Below are 22,641 nucleotides of genomic sequence, written 5' to 3' on the forward strand. Positions count from 1 at the left end.
CTATTAGAAATATTATTCGACCGGGAACATTAGCTGTTCGATTAACAGCTAATATAATTGCTGGACATTTATTATTAACTTTATTAGGAAATACAGGACCTTCTATGTCTTATTTATTAGTAACATTTTTATTAGTAGCTCAAATTGCCCTATTAGTTTTAGAATCAGCTGTAGCTATAATTCAATCTTATGTATTTGCCGTATTAAGTACTTTATACTCTAGAGAAGTAAATTAATTATAATGTCTACACATTCAAACCACCCTTTTCATTTAGTTGATTATAGCCCTTGACCTTTAACAGGAGCAATTGGAGCTATAACAACTGTATCAGGTATAGTAAAATGATTTCATCAATATGATATTTCATTATTTTTATTAGGTAATATTATTACTATTTTAACAGTTTATCAATGATGACGAGATGTATCTCGAGAAGGAACATATCAAGGATTACATACTTATGCTGTAACTATTGGATTACGATGAGGAATAATTTTATTTATTTTATCAGAAGTTTTATTTTTTGTAAGTTTTTTTTGAGCATTCTTTCATAGAAGATTATCTCCAGCAATTGAATTAGAAGCTTCATGACCTCCTTTAGGTATTATTTCATTCAATCCTTTTCAAATTCCTCTTATAAATACAGCTATTTTATTGGCTTCAGGAGTAACTGTAACTTGAGCTCATCATAGTTTAATAGAAAGAAATCATTCACAAACAACTCAAGGTTTATTTTTTACTATTTTATTAGAAATTTATTTTACAATTTTACAAGCTTATGAATATATTGAAGCCCCATTTACTATCGCCGATTCAGTTTATGGATCAACATTTTACATGGCTACTGGATTTCATGGAGTCCATGTTTTAATTGGAACAACTTTTTTATTAGTATGTTTGTTACGACATTTAAATAATCATTTTTCAAAAAATCATCATTTTGGATTTGAAGCAGCTGCATGATATTGACATTTTGTAGATGTAGTATGATTATTTTTATATATTACAATTTACTGATGAGGAGGTTAAACTACTATCATTAAAATTATCTATATAGTATAAAATTATATTTGACTTCCAATCATAAGGTCTATTAATAAATAGTATAGATAATTTTCTCTATTATTATTATTGCTTCTTTAATTTTATTAATTACAACTGTCGTTATATTCTTAGCTTCAATTTTATCAAAAAAAGCATTTATTGACCGAGAAAAAAGATCTCCATTTGAATGTGGATTTGACCCAAAATCATCTTCTCGACTTCCATTTTCACTACGATTTTTTTTAATTACTATTATTTTTTTAATTTTCGATGTAGAAATTGCCTTAATTCTACCAATAATTATTATTTTAAAATATTCAAATATTATAATTTGAACAATTACTTCAATTATTTTTATTTTAATTTTATTGATTGGTCTTTATCATGAATGAAATCAAGGTATATTAAATTGATCTAATTAAAATAGGGTTGTAGTTAATTATAACATTTGATTTGCATTCAAAAAGTATTGAATATTCAATCTACCTTAAATAGAATATGAAGCGATTAATTGCAGTTAGTTTCGACCTAACCTTAGGTAAATTTACCCTTATTCTTTAATTGAAGCCAAAAAGAGGCGTATCACTGTTAATGATATAACTGAGAATTATCTCCAATTACGGAAGTATGGTGATCAAGTAAAAGCTGCTAACTTTTTTCTTTTAATGGTTAAATTCCATTTATACTTCTATTTATATAGTTTAAATAAAAACTTTACATTTTCATTGTAATAATAAAATATATTATTTTTATAAATTACTAAAATAAATTCACTATATTCAAAGATTAATTAATCTCCATAACATCTTCAATGTCATACTCTATATATAAGCTATTTGAATATAAAAATAATAAAAAATTAAATAAAATTAAAATTCAAAATACAAATAATATTAAATAAATTTTTAAACTATTATTATGTATTAAAAATAAAGTTTTTGAATAATCAGTTAATTTTTGGTATAAATGTTGACCTCCAAAATATTCTGACCAACCTTGATCAAAACTTTTTACCACTAACTGACCATAATTTAATGGATAAGAAATTATTCCATAAGTTCTAATATATGGTATAAATCATATTGACCCTAAAAAAACAACTAAATTATAATTTAATAAAGATGTATTTAAAGTATATATATTTCTTATCGAAATTAAATAACCTGATAAACCTCCAAAGATACATACAAATAATGTTAATAATTTTAAATAAAAAGGTAAACAAATTATATAAGGAATAGGAAAAATTAACCAATTTAATATTCTCCCTCCAATAATTCTTATAATTAATAAACCTAATATCCCTCGAAGTATAACTCAACTTTCATCATTTAACATATTTAAACTTCCACAATTTAAATCACCAGTTATAGAATAATAAACTAATCGAAAAGAATAACTAACAGTTAAACCTGTGGAAAAAAAATATAAAAAAAATGAAAATATATTATTATTTCTAATTCTAACAATTTCTAAAATTATGTCCTTAGAATAAAATCCAGCTAAAAAAGGTATCCCACATAAAGCTAAATTAGAAACATTAAAACAAGCAGACGTTAAGGGTATGTGAATTCTTAATCCTCCTATTAAACGAATATCTTGAGAATTATTTATATTATGAATAATAGCTCCAGCACATATAAATAATAAAGCCTTAAATAAAGCATGAGTTAATAAATGAAACATAGCTAATTTATAAAATCCTATAGATAAAATTCTTATTATTAAACCTAATTGTCTTAAAGTAGATAAAGCAATAATTTTCTTTAAATCAAATTCAAAATTAGCCCCCAATCCAGCCATAAATATAGTTAAACCTGATAATAAAAGTAACAACTGGCCTAATCAAGAAGTTCTTAAAATAATATTAAACCGAATTAATAAATAAACTCCAGCTGTTGCTAAAGTTGATGAATGAACTAAAGCAGATACAGGAGTAGGAGCTGCTATAGCAGCTGGTAACCAAGAAGAAAAAGGAATTTGTGCTCTTTTAGTTATAGCAGCTAACATTACTAAACTTCCAATTATCAATATTTCAAATTCATTTTGTATAACTTCTAAATAAAAAATATAATTTCATCTTCCATAATTTAATATTCAAGCAATAGCTAAAAGAAGAGCTACATCCCCAATTCGATTAGATAAAGCAGAAGAAACTAATCCTAAACCGTCTCACCCTAATAAAATTCTAATTAAATTAGGACTAATAATTAATAATATTATTGATAAAACAAATATTAACACTAATATAATAAATCGATTAATATTTTCATCTCTTCTTATATACTCCTTTCTATAAAAAATTACTAATGAAGCAATTATTAAAACAAAAGATATAAATAATAAACTTATTCAATCAAATAAAAAAGTTATTACAATTCTTATAGAATTTAAAGAAACAACTTCTCATTCAATAAAATAAATTATATTATTCAGTAAAAAATATAATCTTAATAAAAAACATGATAAACTAACAGAAATTTAATTAACAAATCTAATTCTACAAATTGATAAATATTTCACGATCTAAAATGAATTATTTCATATCACTAACACCACAAATTAGTATTTTTATTAAACTATTTAAATATAATCAAAATATACATGATTCTCTTTTAAAAATTAATAAATTTAAAGGTAATCAATGTAATAATATTAACAAATATTCTCGAATTTTACCTCCTCTAAAAGAGTAAACTCCAGAAAATAATTTTCCACGTTGACTAAAAGAATATAAATATAAAGAATATATAAAATATATAAAATCTAAAAAATGATAAAAATGATAATATAATTATTGAAATTCATGATCAAGAAACAATTCTATTTAACAAAGAAATTTCTCCTAATAAATTTAATGTAGGCGGAGCAGCTATATTAGCTGATCTTAATAAAAATCATCATAAAGTTATAGCAGGTATAAAATTTAATAAGCCCTTATTAATTAATATACTACGACTTCCTAAACGTTCATAAGAAACATTAGCTAAACAAAATAATCCAGAAGAACACAGACCATGAGCAATTATTAAAGTGTATGAACCACATAACCCTCAATAAGTTATTGTTAATAAACCTGCTAAAACAATTCCTATATGAGCAACAGAAGAATAAGCAATTAATGCCTTTAAATCCATTTGACGCAAACATACTAATCTCACTAATACTCCTCCTACTAATCTAATTCTAATTCAAATAAAACTATATTTTAAATTTATTAATTGTAAAAAAGAAATAACTCGTAATATTCCATAACCTCCTAATTTTAATATAATCCCAGCCAAAATTATAGAACCAGAAACTGGTGCTTCAACATGAGCTTTGGGTAATCATAAATGAACTAAAAATATTGGTATTTTCACTAAAAAAGCGCATAATAAACAAAAATATAGTAAATCATAATTAAATATAAAATTATTTATTAAATAAAAATTTATTGAATAAATTTATTATAAATAAACTTATTCTTCTAAATGTTAAAACTAACAACAACAATAAAATTACAATATTTAATAAAAATAAATTTTTATAATTATTATATTTATTAACTCTTTCTCTAGCTAATAATATTAAAGAACAAATTCATAATCTTAATAGTATTAATCCATAAGAAAGTATATCACAACCTAAAAAATAAGAAATTTCTGATCAATAATTTATAAAATTATTTATTAATAAAAAAATAAATCTAATAAAAAATAATATAATTTGAACCATTCAATATATATTATTAATAAAACAAACAGGAGTTAAAAATAATAAAAAAAAAATAATTTTTAACATTATATAATTCTAAAAGATTGAAAATAATCATTACCATGTGTACGAATTATAGAAACTAAAACAGATAAACCTAAAGCTCCTTCACATACTCTAAAAGTTAAAAATATTATTCTAAAATAATTTTCATAATTTAACATATTTAAATAAATAAATAATATAAAAAATAATATTAAAACAATAAATTCTAAACTTAAAAGTATAGAAAGTAAATGTTTTCGATTAGAAACAAAACAAAATAAACCTAAAATAAATAAAATTATAGGTAAACTTCAATATAAAATTATAATCATTAGTTTTAATAGTTTAACAAAAACATTGGTCTTGTAAATCAAAAATAAGATTTTTTCTTTTAAAACTTCAAGAGAAAAGAAATTTCTTTTTCATTAATCCCCAAAATTAATATTTTAAATAAACTACCTCTTGAAATTATTCAATTAATTTTATACTCTTTAATTATTACTACTTCTATTATTTTTTAAAATATAATCCATCCATTAGCTTTAGGATTAACTTTATTAATTCAAACAATTTTTGTTTGTTTAATTTCAGGATTAATAACTAAAAGTTTCTGATATTCATATATTTTATTTTTAATTTTTTTAGGAGGAATACTTGTTTTATTTATTTATGTTACTTCATTAGCTTCAAATGAAATATTTAATTTATCAATTAAACTTACTTTATTTTCTGCTTTTATTTTATTTATTATACTAATTTTATCTTTTATTGTTGATAAAACTTCTATTTCATTATTTTTAATAAATAATGAAATAGAATCAATTATAAATATAAATTCATATTTAACAGAAAATTCTTTATCTTTAAATAAATTATATAATTTTCCTACTAATTTTATCACTATTTTATTAATAAACTATCTTTTAATTACTTTAATTGTAGTAGTAAAATTATTTAAGGGACCTATTTGAATAATATCTTAATTAATGAATAAACCTTTACGAACTTCCCACCCTTTATTTAAAATTGCTAATAATGCATTAGTAGATTTACCAGCTCCAATTAATATTTCAAGTTGATGAAATTTTGGATCTTTACTTGGTTTATGTTTAATTATTCAAATTTTAACAGGATTGTTTTTAGCAATACATTATACTGCAGATGTTAATTTAGCATTTTATAGAGTTAATCATATTGGCCGAGATGTTAATTATGGTTGATTACTACGAACTTTACACGCTAACGGTGCATCATTTTTTTTATTTGTATTTATTTACATGTAGGTCGAGGAATTTATTACGGATCATATTTATTTACCCCAACTTGATTAGTAGGAGTGATTATTTTATTTTTAGTTATAGGAACAGCCTTTATAGGATATGTTTTACCTTGGGGACAAATATCATTTTGAGGAGCTACTGTTATTACAAATCTTTTATCAGCAATTCCTTATTTAGGAATAGACTTAGTTCAATGATTATGAGGGGGATTCGCTGTTGATAACGCTACTTTAACTCGATTTTTTACATTTCATTTTATTTTACCATTTATTGTTCTTGCTATAACAATAATTCATTTACTATTTTTACACCAAACAGGATCTAATAATCCTATTGGATTAAATTCTAATATTGATAAAATTCCTTTCCATCCTTATTTTACATTTAAGGATATTGTAGGTTTTATTGTAATAATTTTTATTTTAATTTCATTAGTATTAATTAGTCCTAATTTATTAGGAGACCCAGATAATTTTATTCCAGCTAATCCTTTAGTTACACCTGCTCATATTCAACCAGAATGATATTTTTTATTTGCTTACGCAATTTTACGTTCAATTCCTAATAAATTAGGAAGAGTTATTGCATTAGTTTTATCAATTGCAATTTTAATAATTTTACCTTTTTATAATTTAAGAAAATTCCGAGGAATTCAATTTTACCCAATTAATCAAATTTTATTTTGATCTATATTAGTTATAGTAATTTTATTAACATGAATTGGAGCACGACCAGTTGAAGAACCTTATGTATTAATTGGACAAATTTTAACTGTTATTTATTTTTTATATTATTTAATTAATCCATTAGTTACAAAATGATGAGATAATTTATTAAATTAATAGTTAATGAGCTTGAACAAGCATATGTTTTGAAAACATAAGATAGAATTTAATTTTCTATTAACTTTACTAAAATAAATTCACTATAATAAAGAAAATAATAAAATTTTAAAACCAATAAAAAATAATAAATAATTTAAAGAAAATGATAAAAAACATTTTCATGCTAAATATATTAATTTATCATAACGAAATCGGGGTAAAGTCCCACGAGCTCAAATAAAAACAAAAGAAATAAAAGTTAATTTAACATAAAATAATAAATTAAAAACATCACATCCTAAAAAAATTACACAAAATAATATTCTTATAAATAAAATTCTTGCATATTCAGCTATAAAAATTAAAGCAAATCCTCCTCTTCTATATTCTACATTAAACCCAGAAACTAATTCTGATTCTCCTTCAGCAAAATCAAAAGGTGTTCGATTAGTTTCAGCTAAAGAGAAGTTAATCAAACTAAAGCTATAGGAAATAAAATAATTAAAAACCATATATAAATTTGATAATTAAAAAAATAAATTATATTATATCTACCAATTAAAAAAATAAATGATAATAAAATTAAAGCCAATCTAACTTCATATGAAATAGTTTGAGCTACAGCTCGTAATCCTCCTAATAATGCATAATTAGAATTTGAAGATCAACCAGCTACTATAACAGTATATACACCTAATCTTGTACAACATACAAAAAATAAACCTCCTAAATTAAAAGAATACAATTTAACAAAAAATGGCATACATATTCAAACAAATAAAGATAAAAATAAAGAAAAAGTTGGAGAAATATAATATCTTAAATAATTAGATAATAATGGATAAGTTTGTTCTTTTGCAAATAATTTAATTGCATCACAAAAAGGTTGAGGAATTCCTATTAAACCAACTTTATTAGGACCTTTACGAATTTGAATATAACCTAAAACTTTACGTTCTAATAAAGTTAAAAAAGCTACACTTACTAATACACAAATTACTAATAATAAACTTCCAATTAATGATAAAACAAATTCTATATAAAACAAGTACTATTTGTAAAATAATTTACATAAATAAATTCTAAATTTATTGCACTAATCTGCCAAAATAGTTTTATATTAATAATATTCATATTTAAAAATATAATTATTTTAATATTTGGTCCTTTCGTACTAAAATATTATAATTTTTTAAAGATAGAAACCAACCTGGCTTACACCGGTTTGAACTCAGATCATGTAAGAATTTAAAAGTCGAACAGACTTAAAATTTGAACGGCTACACCCAAAATTATATCTTAATCCAACATCGAGGTCGCAATCTTTTTTATCGATATGAACTATCCAAAAAAAATTACGCTGTTATCCCAAAAGTAACTTAATTTTTTAATCATTATTAATGGATCAATTATTCATAAATTAATGTTTTTAAAAATTAAAAGTTTTTTAAATTTTAATATCACCCCAATAAAATATTTTAATTTATTAAAATTAAATTAATCTTTATAATTAAAATAAACAAAATATAAAGATTTATAGGGTCTTCTCGCCTTTTAAATAAATTTTAGCTTTTTGACTAAAAAATAAAATTCTAAGAAAAAATTTAAATGAAACAGTTAATATTTTAATATTTTTTTAATATTTTAAAAATGTATTTTATAGCTTATCCCATAAAATATTAAAATTATAAATTATTTAATTAATAAAATTAAAAAAATAAATTTATAATTTCTAAATTAAATTTATTTCTTAAAAAACTAGATACCTTTAAAAACGAATAACATTTCATTTCTAATATAATATTTTAAATAATTTTATCACATTAACTTATATATTATATTAACTCTTTTAAAATCGAGAAAAATAAATATTTATTTTTTATTTAATAAACGCTGATACACAAGGTACAAAAAATTAAATTTTCTTTTATAATAAAATGTTTTCAAATTATTTCAATTTTCTTTTACAATACTAATAAACTATTATTAAAATTATTTTTTCTTTAAACAATACTAAAACTTTAAAATTTATAGTTATTTCTAATATTTTCATTAAAATAATTTAAATTAATAAATAAAATATAATCAATTTATATTGATTTGCACAAAAATCTTTTCAATGTAAATGAAATACTTTACTTTATAAGCTTTAAATTGTCATTCTAGATACATTATAATTTAATAAAATTAAAAATATCAATAATTTATCATTATTATAATATAGTATATATATATATATATATATATATATATATATATATATATATATATATTATACATATACATATAAAATAAGTATTTAAAATATACTAAAAAATTTAATTTTAATAATTAAATAAAATTTAAAATTTATTAAATTAATTCATTAATAATAAAAAATCTTTTTTTTTTTTTTTTAAATTTTTTGTATACTAAGTTCAAGATTAATAGATAATCTATATATATATATAAATATTTAATATAATATATTATATATTATATATATATTATATTATATAGTTAACAATTTAAACAAAAAATTTCACAATCCAAAAATGGTAATATAAATGGTAAAAAAATCTATATTCAAATATTTATCTAAAATCTCTTGGATTTATATAAATAATATAATAGTTTAAATAATTATTATTAATTTATAAATTTATATATTGTTGATAATTTATATTACATATATATATATATAGAAAAATTTAATTATTTAATTTAATTTAATATTTTTATTAAAAATTTAACTAAAATGTATTATTTACTATAAAATAATAAATATTTAATAAAATTTAATAGTAAATAAATAAAAAAAAAAAAAAAGGATTTTTTATTTATAATGAATTGCCTGATAAAAAGGGTTACCTTCATAGGGTAAATTATGCAGTTTTTCTGCATTTATTGACTGATTTATTTGTTGTTAGTTACAAAGATTTTTTATATTTAATAGAATTAAACTATTTCTAAAAGTATCAAAAACTTTTGTGCGTCATACACCAAAATATATTTATATTTATTATTTATAAAAAGATAAGCTAATTAAGCTACTGGGTTCATACCCCATTTATAAAGGTTATAATCCTTTTCTTTTTAATTTTTAATAACTCCTCAAAAATTTTATTTATTACAATTATAATTATTGGAACACTAATCACAGTTACATCTAATTCTTGGTTAGGAGCTTGAATAGGTTTATAAATTAATTTGTTATCTTTTATCCCCCTATTAAGAGATAATAATAACGTAATATCAACTGAAGCCTCTTTAAAATATTTTTTAACTCAAGCTTTAGCATCAACTGTACTGTTATTTTCTTCAATTTTATTAATATTGAAAAATAATATAAATAACGAAATTAATGAATCTTTTACATCAATAATTATTATATCAGCTTTACTATTAAAAAGTGGAGCCGCTCCTTTTCATTTTTGATTCCCTAATATAATAGAAGGATTAACATGAATAAATGCTTTAATATTAATAACTTGACAAAAAATTGCCCCATTAATACTAATTTCTTATTTAAACATTAAAAATTTATTATTAATTAGAGTAATTTTATCAGTAATTATTGGAGCTCTTGGAGGATTAAATCAAACTTCTTTACGAAAATTAATAGCTTTTTCTTCTATTAATCATTTAGGATGAATATTAAGATCATTAATAATTAGTGAATCTATTTGATTTATTTATTTTTTATTTTATTCATTTTTATCTTTTATTTTAACATTTATGTTTAATATTTTTAAATTATTTCATTTAAATCACTTATTTTCTTGATTTGTTAATAGAAAAATTTTAAAATTTTCATTATTTATAAATTTTTTATCATTAGGGGGATTGCCTCCATTTTTAGGATTTTTACCTAAATGACTTGTAATTCAACAATTAACATTATGTAATCAATATTTTTTATTAACATTAATAATAATATCAACTTTAATTGCATTATTTTTTTATCTTCGAATTTGTTACTCAAAATATTAAATTATTTTGAAAATAATTGAGTCATAGAAATAAATATAAATAGTAGTAATACGAATTTATATTTAATTATAACTTTTTTTTTCAATTTTTGGGTTATTCTTAAATTCTTTATTTTTTTATATTTTAAGGCTTTAAGTTAATAAAACTAATAGCCTTCAAAGCTGTAAGTAGAGGGCATCCCTTTAAGCCTTAGTAAAATTTTACTCCTTCAAAATTGCAGTTTGATGTCATTATTGACTATAAGACCAATTTTATTGATTAAGAAGAATAACTCTTATAAATAGATTTACAATCTACCGCCTAAACTTTAGCCACTTAATCCAATCGCGACAATGATTATTTTCTACAAATCATAAGGATATTGGAACTTTATATTTTATTTTTGGAGCTTGAGCCGGAATAGTAGGAACATCTTTAAGAATTTTAATTCGAGCTGAATTAGGACATCCAGGAGCATTAATTGGGGATGATCAAATTTATAATGTAATTGTTACTGCCCATGCTTTTATTATAATTTTTTATGGTAATACCTATCATAATTGGAGGGTTTGGAAATTGATTAGTACCATTAATATTGGGAGCTCCTGATATAGCATTTCCACGAATAAATAATATAAGATTTTGATTACTACCTCCTGCTCTTTCTTTATTATTAGTGAGAAGAATGGTAGAAAATGGAGCTGGAACAGGGTGAACGGTTTACCCACCTCTCTCTGCTGGAATTGCTCATGGTGGAGCTTCAGTTGATTTAGCAATTTTTTCTTTACATTTGGCCGGAATTTCTTCAATTTTAGGAGCTGTAAATTTTATTACAACTGTAATTAATATACGATCAACAGGAATCACACTAGACCGAATACCTTTATTTGTTTGATCAGTTGTTATTACTGCTTTATTACTTTTATTATCATTGCCAGTATTAGCTGGAGCTATTACTATATTATTAACAGACCGAAATTTAAATACTTCATTTTTTGACCCAGCTGGAGGAGATCCAATTTTATACCAACATTTATTTTGATTTTTTGGACATCCTGAAGTATATATTTTAATTCTACCTGGATTTGGAATAATTTCTCATATTATTAGTCAAGAATCTGGTAAAAAGGAAACTTTCGGTTCTTTAAAAATAATCTATGCTATACTTGCTATTGGATTATTAGGGTTTATTGTATGAGCTCACCATATATTTACAGTAGGAATAGATGTAGATACTCGAGCTTATTTTACTTCTGCAACTATAATTATTGCCGTTCCTACTGGTATTAAAATTTTTAGATGATTAGCAACCTTACACGGAACTCAACTTTCTTACTCTCCAGCTATTTTATGAGCTTTAGGATTTGTATTTTTATTTACAGTCGGAGGATTAACCGGAGTAGTATTAGCTAATTCATCAGTTGATATTATTCTTCATGATACTTATTATGTTGTAGCTCACTTCCATTATGTATTATCAATAGGAGCTGTATTTGCTATTATAGCAGGGTTCATCCACTGATACCCTTTATTTACAGTATTAACATTAAATGCTAAATGATTAAAAAGTCAATTTATCATTATATTTATTGGAGTAAATTTAACATTTTTCCCTCAACATTTTTTAGGGTTAGCTGGTATACCTCGACGTTATTCAGAAATGTAGTATCAACTATTGGGTCTTCAATTTCATTATTAGGTATTTTATTCTTTTTTTATATTATTTGAGAAAGTTTAGTATCACAACGACAAGTAATTTACCCAATTCAATTAAATTCATCTATCGAATGATACCAAAATACACCCCCTGCTGAACATAGATATTCTGAATTACCTCTTTAAACAAATTAATTTCTAATATGGCAGATTAGTGCAATGGATTTAAGCTTCATATATAAAGTATTTCACTTTTATTAGAAAATTAATGTCTACATGAGCTAATTTAGGTTTACAAGATAGAGCTTCTCCTTTAATGGAACAATTAATTTTTTTTCACGATCACGCATTATTAATTGTAGTTATAATTACTGTATTAGTTGGATATTTAATATTCATATTATTTTTTAATAATTACGTAAATCGATTCCTAAAGTGTTACAATTGCGGCGCAAAAAGGTCACACATCTGCGAATTGCGAAAACAAAAACTAGGGACGAAAATGTTTTCAGTGTAAAAATTGAAAATTTCTAGTGAAGGCGTGAAAGTAACCAAACCACGCAGTGCCGACGAAGAGATCAGTTCAATTTTTAAAATTGACACTAAATACTGCGAAGCAGTTGTCACTGACATCGAACCATCAGAAAGTGTATGTGTCCGAGGTAGTATACAAAGCTGTCCAGAACTATCAACTGGTAAGCACGAAATCCACAAACATTCAAATTAGTTTGATCCTTAACGACGATATGCCGATACACTCACGACCTCGAAGACTTTCGAATGTCGAGCGACCAATGGCTAAAAGACGGTGTAATTGAAATCTCCGAGTCGGAATACAGCAGCCCAGTTGTCCTAGTTAAAAAACGTGACGGATCTCATCGCCTATGCATCGATTACAGACGAATCAATAAACTCATCGTCAGAGACCATTTTACTCTCCCTTTGATCGAGGATCAATTTGACAGATTACAGGGCGCGCGTATATTTAGCTCGATTGGTTTGAAAATCGGGTACTTCCACGTCGGTATAGAAAAAGAGTGTCGCAAGTATACGTCGTCACACACAACGGACAGTTTCAGTTTCGTCGAGTTCCTTTCGGGCTTTCCAATTCGCCGAGCGTATTCCAAGGATACGTGAATGCTATCTTCAGAAACCTGACATGTAAAGGAGTGGCCATACCGTAAGTCGATGACATTATAATCCCTGCAAAAACGGAGAAAGAAGCTGTAGAAAACATAATCGAAGTTCTAAAGAGATGCTCAGAGTATGGACTTTTAATTAACTTCAACAAATGTCATTTTCTGAAAACCAAAATCGAGTAATTGGGTCACATAATTGAAAATCAAAAAATAAGTCCATCGATGTCCAAAACACATGCTGTGACATCGTTTCCTGTTCCGACTAACCTGAAACAGTTACAGTGTTTCCTTGGCTTAGTGGGCAAAGTTCAGGGTCTACTTACTGGGTTTGCGATTTAGACTCATAACAGACTGTAATGCTCCAGCCAAGATCATAGAAAAAAGGATCTTTGCACCCGAATAGCTCGCTGGTTTCTTCAATTACAAAAGTTCGAATAAGTCGTTGAACACCGAGCTGGCACTCGAATTCGCAACGCAGATGCCCTAAGTCGTGACGATGATAACATGATGATGATAACAGAGATATCATTACTTAACAGAATCAAGAATATGCAGGTTCAAGACGACCAGCTTAAAGCAATCATAGACATTCTAGCAGAAAAGACGACCCATAACAATTACTTCTTGAAATTGGGACTCAAACACAAAGTGGTTGACGACTGTGCACTCATTGTTGTTCCTTTCGGTATGCAACGAGAAAGTATCAAGCAAGCACTCGAACACCGTCACTTCTCTGTCAAGAAGTGTAAAGAGATCATTGGTAAGGAGTTCTACATACCGAAGCTGGCAGAGAAGATTCAGAAGTGTAAAAGCTGCTGTTCACCATGAATTGTCAGCAACCGTAAGAAGGATAAGTAGGAGGGCGAACTTCATCCACTCAGCAAGGACGAAAATCCGCTGCAGACGTATCACATCGATTTCCTTGGCCCTTTGGACTCGACTCACAAGCAGTATAAGCACATACTTGCATTAATCGATAGTTTCACCAAATTTTGCTGGCTCTATCCGACCAAGACGACTTCTACCAAAGATGCTGTATCGAGACTTCAGGAGCAAAGCAAAATCTTTGGCAATCCTAGTCACATATTCTCTGACAAAAGATCTGCTTTCACGTCGGAGGAATTTCAACTGTAATAGAGAGTTCTAGACTTTCTATCGAAGATCCACGACAATGGTTTAAGTTTGTTAGCAGCGTACAGCAAGTCATCAACTTAACATTTTGCAGAAGCACTAAAGCAACGCCTTTTGAGTTACTTACGGGAACCAAGATGCGTCTCAAAGCCGACATACATATCCAGCAAATGTTAGGAGAAGAAATGATTCATATTTTTAAGAACGATCGATTTTGAAAATGCAAGAAGAAAACAACAAAAAGATACAACTTACGACGAAGGCCAGCATCAAAATACAAAGTCGGCGACTTAGTTGCTATTAGGAGAACACAGCTTGACCCAGGACTAAAGCTAAGGCCGAAGTATCTTAACCCATACCGCATTATAAGGGTGAAATTAAATGACACCTATGACGTAGCTAAAGACTCAGTATTCAGCGAAGGCCCAAGGCAGACGAGCACTTGCGCTGAGTATCTCAAGCCGTGGATACCTTATGACGACGATGAAGACGACGCATTCGAGGCGAGTGCAGTGTAGGATGGCCGATTTGTGGGAATGGTGTGGCAACCCAGATCAGCTGGTCTAAAAACGGGAGATTGGACAATACTAACGACGTGGCAAGCCTGCCAAAATTAAGGAGAAGAAGGAATCAAGAATTTGCAACGACGAAGAGAAGACGTGCAAAAACGACGCGAGTACAAAGGACGTGAAAAAACGCAGACGAAAATCTAAGATCTAGGAGTTTCTTCTTAAGCCCAATTTACTTAGAAGCTAAAGAGGTCTAAGTCTCGTAGCTGCGCTGCCAACACGGGAGCGGAGAGGCAACCTATGTATTCTTAAGTTTATAGCTATGCTCACTTAGTCTGGAGCGCGGAGTTGTATGCACATACATGAGGTCCGCTCGTGTTGCAATTATGCTGACACATGCACTTTCAGAGTGTGGGCCGAGGCACAAAGTGTTACAGTTCGTGCTCTTTAGTACTCTTGGTACAGTACATACTACATCTCCCTCCTTTTGAAAAATAACGTCATTTTCTAACGTTAATTTTACAAACTTTGAGAAAAAGAAAAATAGTATTTATAGCAATAAAATAAATTTTTTTTTTGGTTTTTAATTTGTTTTTCTATTTTTTGGCCATACGTGGTATAGGTATAGCAACCAGGTATTTAGATAAATCGAAGATGATTGTTACTGCGTATTCGTTTTCATTATTTTATTTTGTAAGTAGACCAACAGCATCTACAATTACTATATCGAAAGCTCTTTGTAGAGTTTCGGTTATAGTTAGTAGGGTCTTAGTATGTTTAGTCGTTTTGGACTTTTGGCATTTAGGACATTTCTTTATGTACTCTTTTACGTCGTTGGACATATTTTTCCAGTAATGGTGTCTCTGGACCTTGGCCAAGGGTTTTGTAATGCCTGTATGACCACCATGTTTTGGATCATCATGGAATGCAGACAATATAGCTCCTTTTTCTTTATTATTTTTTATTACGGTCACCGGGTTGAGTAGCGCTACTCTCAATAAATTACTGCCCATATTTTTCAAATTATCAATTGAAACACGTTCAACGATATTTTCCCACTTTGCCACTTTGAGTTTGCTGACTTTGTGAATACCGACCTGCTTTTCAAGCCTTTGAAAGAATTGACCTAAGTCAATGGTTGCTAACATCATCTTGCTGTAATTTTCTTTCCGTGCTTAAATAGACATATTTTATTATTTACATGCAAGGTCACTACTTTACGTACTTCATCAGTATTAATGACTTCATTTATTATTGTATTGTTATAATTACCTCGATCATTACCTCTACCGCGATAATTGTTTTTATAATTATTGCCACGATAATTCTTTCCACGTTGGGGGTACAATATGGAATTAGCAATGCCTGTCATTTCAATACTACTTTGTATGTACTTGGCGAAGGCTTCATTCATGGTTGCAAAATTGCCGGCTTCCAATATTGTTTTGAGGCAGCCATCCTCACAATTTTTGACCAGTATGGTGATGACTTCCTTGGTGCTGAATTTGTCAGCGTGTTCGGCCGATAGGCCTTCATCAATATACGCAGCTTCTAAGAGCTTTCGTAGGCTGTCATTTTCTATGGTGCATTTTTCTGCAGTTTTACCTTTTGGCTTGTTTTTGTCATTTTGGCTTTAACTACGTCGGAAGTTTCTCCGACTATAGTATCTTGCAGTTTTTTAATTATGGCTTCTATTGTTGTTTCTTTTTGTACCTTTCGTAAGGTTAACCAACTTCAAAGCTGTTACGAATATCTAAAAGTGTATCCTTTGCCCGTTAAACTCCGCGATGGCATTCGATATTTCTTTATGTATGCCGTTGGGGCAATTGTCTCATCATGAATTGTTGTTGGTTTTTTTTCTACAATGCTGTTGTTAAAATCCGAGTCGGTTAAGTCCTGGTTTGATAATTCAGATTAAATAAGGACTGCCGGAATAGTGAGGTTTTTATATATTTTTCCTCTATATAGGGATCTGTACAGGTAGGGTCGTCAGCCTCAGCTGATCTGGTGGATCTGATGTTTCTGACTCTTCTCCAGTTTCTATCTTCAACGGTGTGTTTAGGATAGTTGGTACTGGAATTTTTAAGTCGTACCTTTGCTTTATAGCTATTAGGTTATCCCGTAATTTGTTTTAATATTTTGATACCTGAAACCAATGGGCTTTGTTTAGCCTGTCTCTCTGTTCGTTTATTAGTAGACGCGCGTATTGAAACGGTTTACTAATATTTCGGCATGCTTGTTCACAGTGTTTTGCTGTGCTGGCCGGGGTCTTGATAATGACTTCTAAGATCTGTCAAAATCAATTTTTATATAATTTAGTTATTTTAATATTCATCCCATTCCATTATGTAAGCAATATTTTCTAGATTCTTAAAACCATCAATGAAAGATGTCCTCCAAGTATCTTGTTATTGATAATAGCGGACTTGATTTTTAGGGTCGGGACGGTGCCTAATACTATCGCCTTCTGGGTACTTGAGCAATATATCAAAGGAGAAAAGATTAAGTTATGCCTATACATGTACTCATATTCCTCCTTTTTCGATTATCGATAATACAATATTCTGAAAGTTTGGTTCCTTATCAAGAGTGATTCTAATACACTCTGTAGTATTCACATTTTATATTGTTTTTTTTTTATTTATTTGTTTATTTTCGTTGTACATTAGATAAGATTATTGGATAAAATATACATTTATATACAATATATCAATATATGGATATACATATTAATATTAGAAGGTTTGTGGTTCTTATTTTTTTTAACATCCTTTTATAATTATTGTTGGCGCTTTATATATTTTACATTTTGTTCAGATCATTAGCTTGGTTCTTATTTATGGCTCTCTTTATTATAAATTTATAATGAAACATATATGCCTTGTACAAAATAAATGAAGACAATGACTGATAAAAAAATGTTCCATAAATCTGTATTCCTAGTTTTGGATACGATTTTATTTATGACGTTTGCTGTGGAGTCCACTTTTTTTACGTCTACTAAATCCATTTTGGGTGTTTTTCCGTGACCTGCTATAAGATTTTTTATGTTAAACGTGTAATTTAATTTATAATTTATTTCCCTTTTAGTTTGGCTCATGTAGTTAAAAATCGCCTTATTGGGCCGTAGTTTTTTTTTAATTTGACTTCAACACTTTCTATATAATTGTGAGAAAACTACAGTGCGTGTCTTTTGTACACTTGGTACTGTGGGTAATCAATACATACATTTTATATGTGTGCATACTACAGCAAATCCCCTGTCAGTAACTATGTGGCGAGGATTGCCGAAAACTGCTGCTTGCCTTTCACGCTTTTCTAAGACTTCTTTGCTTCAAGTCGACTTCGTTGGATAACAACCGATTTTGAAAATCAATCCAGTTTTGTGAATTCTTTACACAACTTCTGGGTACGCCTGTTGTGATGTAAAGAAGCTGGAGTTCTTCACGGTTGCAGTACTGGTTAAATATTCCTGCAGTAAGAGAGGTGCACCATACAGTACCTTTGCGGCGAGGATTGCCGAAAACTGCTACTTGGTTCAGCTTTGTTAATAGGAGTAAGTAAGACTTACCCTTCTTTTGCAACTATTGGGAACAACTATAGAAAATAATACAAATATAAAACAACAAATAGAGACGGAACGCTTAAAAAACCCATGAATTGAAGAACACTGTTTCCAACATCCGTACCAGCCCGGTACAGAAGGCCGCAAGGACTGCATCCCAAACTGGGGAAGTCGAGTGGCAGAAAGCCAGCCGCCAATGCCTCCGCTTCGTGCGCACCTGCGCCTAAAGCAGCGACTATAGTATCTTTCAGTTTTTTAATTATGGCTTATATTGTTGTTTCTTTTTGTACCTTTCGTAAGGTTAAACAACTTCAAAGCTGTTACGAATATCTAAAAGTGTATCCTTTGCCCGTTAAACTCCGCGATGGCATTCGATATTTCTTTATGTATGCCGTTGGGGCAATTGTCTCATCATGAATTGTTGTTGGTTTTTTTTCTACAATGCTGTTGTTAAAATCCGAGTCGGTTAAGTCCTGGTCTGATAATTCAGATTAAATAAGGACTGCCGGAATAGTGAGGTTTTTATATATTTAAAGCAGCGGTAGGCACAGCCAAGGCGCTTGGGCCACACGCTAGCGCTAGCGGAATGGCAGACTGCTGCCCAGACTCTGCGCATGCAAGAAGCAACGTCGCCACACATTAAAATGGACAAGGACGGTGCTTCCAAACTACGGGCAAGATATACTCGCCCAAGAAGGTGCTCAGTCAAAATGGCAGCGCTCCCTAGAGCTACCAGGACCAATGGCGAAGAGATCTAAAGTCCATGTCATCGGTCTCATTCGCCGAGATTACCAAAGATCGAGTCCTACATGGTCTTGACGATAGAGGCGATCTGGAGATCAGGATCGCTAGAAATGAGTGGAGGAAATTGTCATCCCAGCTCACCCTCACTTCCCAGAGCATGATAGGGGAAAAGCCATGTTCATCGCCCTGCTGCACGGACGTCGGCTGGTATCAGGGCAGCGTCAAAGTGTTGGCTTGCGAAAGTCAGCGGTCAGCAGAGCTATATAAGCAGACGGCAAGCAAACTTGGCAAAGTCTATGAAAGGGAAACATTGTGGCACTCGACTGGTGTGACGTTCTCAGCAGGCCCCGAGCTCGGATCTGGCTCCCAGCTGCGATGAATGCAATCCGCATTTCTCTACGAAAGACTGGAAAGAGGATGTAAACAAGCAATTATAGTCCTGAACAACAAGTCTGTTGCTCCAGTCGAGGTTGCTCGAGGAGTGCTGAACTTCGGTTTCTGGGTCATTTCATTAGTCCGACTAATTCTTGATTATTGCGCTCCTATTTGGAGTCCCCAATATGGATGCATGGTGCATATATACTTAATCCGGTGAGTCTGTGCAACTACCATCCTACTCTAGTAGACTATAGTACTTCTTATTAACTTACCATCATAAGCTAACAGTAGAGCTATGCTGGGTATTACTTTTATTATAAATCTTATTTATGGTTATGTGGAGAGTCCCGACCTACTGGATTGCCTGCATTTTAACGTACCAAATAAAATCACTGGAAACTATATTGCGCTGGTATTAAATAATGGTATCTCTAATTATGCAATGCATGAACCTTTTAGAGTACTTTGCAATAGACTCAATACGGTTCCTACAGGAGTGTAGTACACAAGAAATGGTCGGACTGATGAAATAAAAAAGGTCTTTCTGACATAAAAATCATTAAATTCTTTCGGTCACCTGTTTACAATGGTAGTAATGTGATCCGAAAATTTAAGTGTAGGGTCTGTATGGACTGCAAGGTCGTCAGCATGCGTTATTCCATGTAACACACAACCACTCAAAGTATAAGTTGATTAGTTAGGGCTGACACGAAAAAAGATTATTGGTATACACTTAGAACCATTTTAATTTAATTAATTATCCATGCACCATGTTTGAGATCAGATTGGAAAACTAAACTTTGTGCGGGATTATTATATCGCAGACATAACTTAAAGTCATCTGCGTTCGAAAGTACACGTGAAGAAAGTCATTTATAAATAATGTAAGCAGGAGCGGGCCAAGATAAATTCCTTGTAATACACCGGACTTAATTCGGATTATGGATGAAAACGAGTTTTTAAAAACAACAGTTCGAGTCCTTCAAATAACTTAAGACCAATCTAAAACGATATCCGGACTTGAATTGGGTGATTTACAGATTCAAACGCCTTACTGAAATCAGTGTAAATTGCATCAGTCTGACGATATTTTCTAAAACAAAACAAATTAAATAAATTCCAAAAAGTTTGTTGTACTTGATCTACGTTATACAGTGTTGACAAGAGAATATAATGGACATACAACTGTGCTGCAAATGGGGCGTAATAATGTTCTCAAAGAGCTTTGGTGTAGCTGACTCCCTTGAAATACCTATATAATTATTTGCGTTTTATTTCCTCCCCTTTGAAGTGGGATAACAAACCACTCCTTCCATCCTATGTTTCTAAAGACAAAGTAGAAAGTTTGTGCAATGGTCTACACAAAGTCCAAGAAATCCGTCCGGACCCGGAGAGTAGACTGGTTTGATCCTTCGCATTGAAGTAAGCTTTCACTTATAACATGACGAAAATTCAAAAATTGGCTAAGCCTATAGCTGCAAAAAGAGCACAGGAAACACCGCTCTTAAATGAATATTCTTCCCTAGAATATGGAAAATTAAATTGTAGAATCGGGTCCAGATAGCATTCGGCTAGTGAGCTGCCACTCAAGCTCCACAAGAAGATATGTATTTCTTTGGATCTGGTCTATGCTGCAATGGTAGCCGGAGCCACTTCTCATATCGATTACATAGCTTACCAGGCCCGAATAGCCAAGGCATTTTGCATGAAAAATATTCTCTCGCGTTTTGCACTATGGCACGATGGTCTGTTGTCCAGTTGAAATCAACAACTTGCATTTCTTTAAATAACAGACAGTCACTATCTCAATATTCAAAACCAGAGTGCAAAGAGAGTGCTACGCAAGTAAAAGAGAGAGTTAGGGAGCGGATGAGAGTGATCGGTGGTGAGTAGCTGAGGAATGTTTCAAAAACAAAGTTTTATGCGGGAGTGCGATAGAGCGGGTAACTACCGATTGAACTATTATCACTCCACGCAGCATTTGGAAACTAATTTTATTAATCTAAACACAAAACAATCATTATGCACTGGCGAAGCGAACGAATGTTTTTTTTTTTTTTTTTTAAATTAAACCCCGATGGCTTTTGGACAAAAAGAATAAAAATCGGAGCGCAAGACAAAAACACGAATGTTCACTGAAAGAGCAAGCTAGCTTATTGCGCACGACTTGAAACAAATAATTAACAAATTATCCCCGAAACGATACGGCACCGATTTCAAAATCAAAGTATATATTTGCTGGCATTAATTCATGCACTTATTAATCGTGATTTTGAAAAACTATAGCAAAATTAATAATTTAAAGGAAGCTCCAATTTATTACTGAATTAGAAAAGAAAATTTAAAGAAAATCCAATCCAGTAATATCCTAAAAGACGCAAAGTTTCTGCGTTGCATGACATAAAAGTTTTCTATGTTATCCATACACCAATGTAACAATACTTTATTAAGCTTCTGTTGCATTACCGACATCAAAGGGAAATGCTTGGGGTGTACCTACATCCTTGGTTTGGCAATCTAGAATATACCTGTTTTCGTTTTAAGAAATATCTTCCTTTTTTAACAAAGCCTACTGAAATACAAAGTTGGGTTTAAAAGGGTAAAGAAAAAAATAGAACCAAGTTTCTTGTTTCTACCCGCATCTTTATTTCTATAATGTTAACTCCGTTGTCTCTGAT

General features: G+C 29.1%; 4 pseudogenes; 2 read left to right on the plus strand and 2 right to left on the minus strand.

The window, feature by feature from the left end:
* Window positions 1-1,886: 1,886 nt before the first annotated feature.
* LOC127012061 (NADH-ubiquinone oxidoreductase chain 5-like) lies at window positions 1,887-3,196 on the minus strand (annotated as a pseudogene).
* A 634-nt stretch (window positions 3,197-3,830) lies between these two features.
* Window positions 3,831-5,263, minus strand: LOC127012062 (NADH-ubiquinone oxidoreductase chain 4-like; annotated as a pseudogene).
* LOC122818536 (NADH-ubiquinone oxidoreductase chain 6-like) lies at window positions 5,260-6,910 on the plus strand (annotated as a pseudogene).
* A 4,498-nt stretch (window positions 6,911-11,408) lies between these two features.
* LOC122818537 (cytochrome c oxidase subunit 1-like) lies at window positions 11,409-12,766 on the plus strand (annotated as a pseudogene).
* The last annotated feature ends 9,875 nt before the right edge of the window (window positions 12,767-22,641 follow it).

Source organism: Drosophila biarmipes, unplaced genomic scaffold (assembly GCF_025231255.1).
Source record: "Drosophila biarmipes strain raj3 unplaced genomic scaffold, RU_DBia_V1.1 ptg000017l, whole genome shotgun sequence".
NCBI lineage: Eukaryota > Metazoa > Arthropoda > Insecta > Diptera > Drosophilidae > Drosophila > Drosophila biarmipes.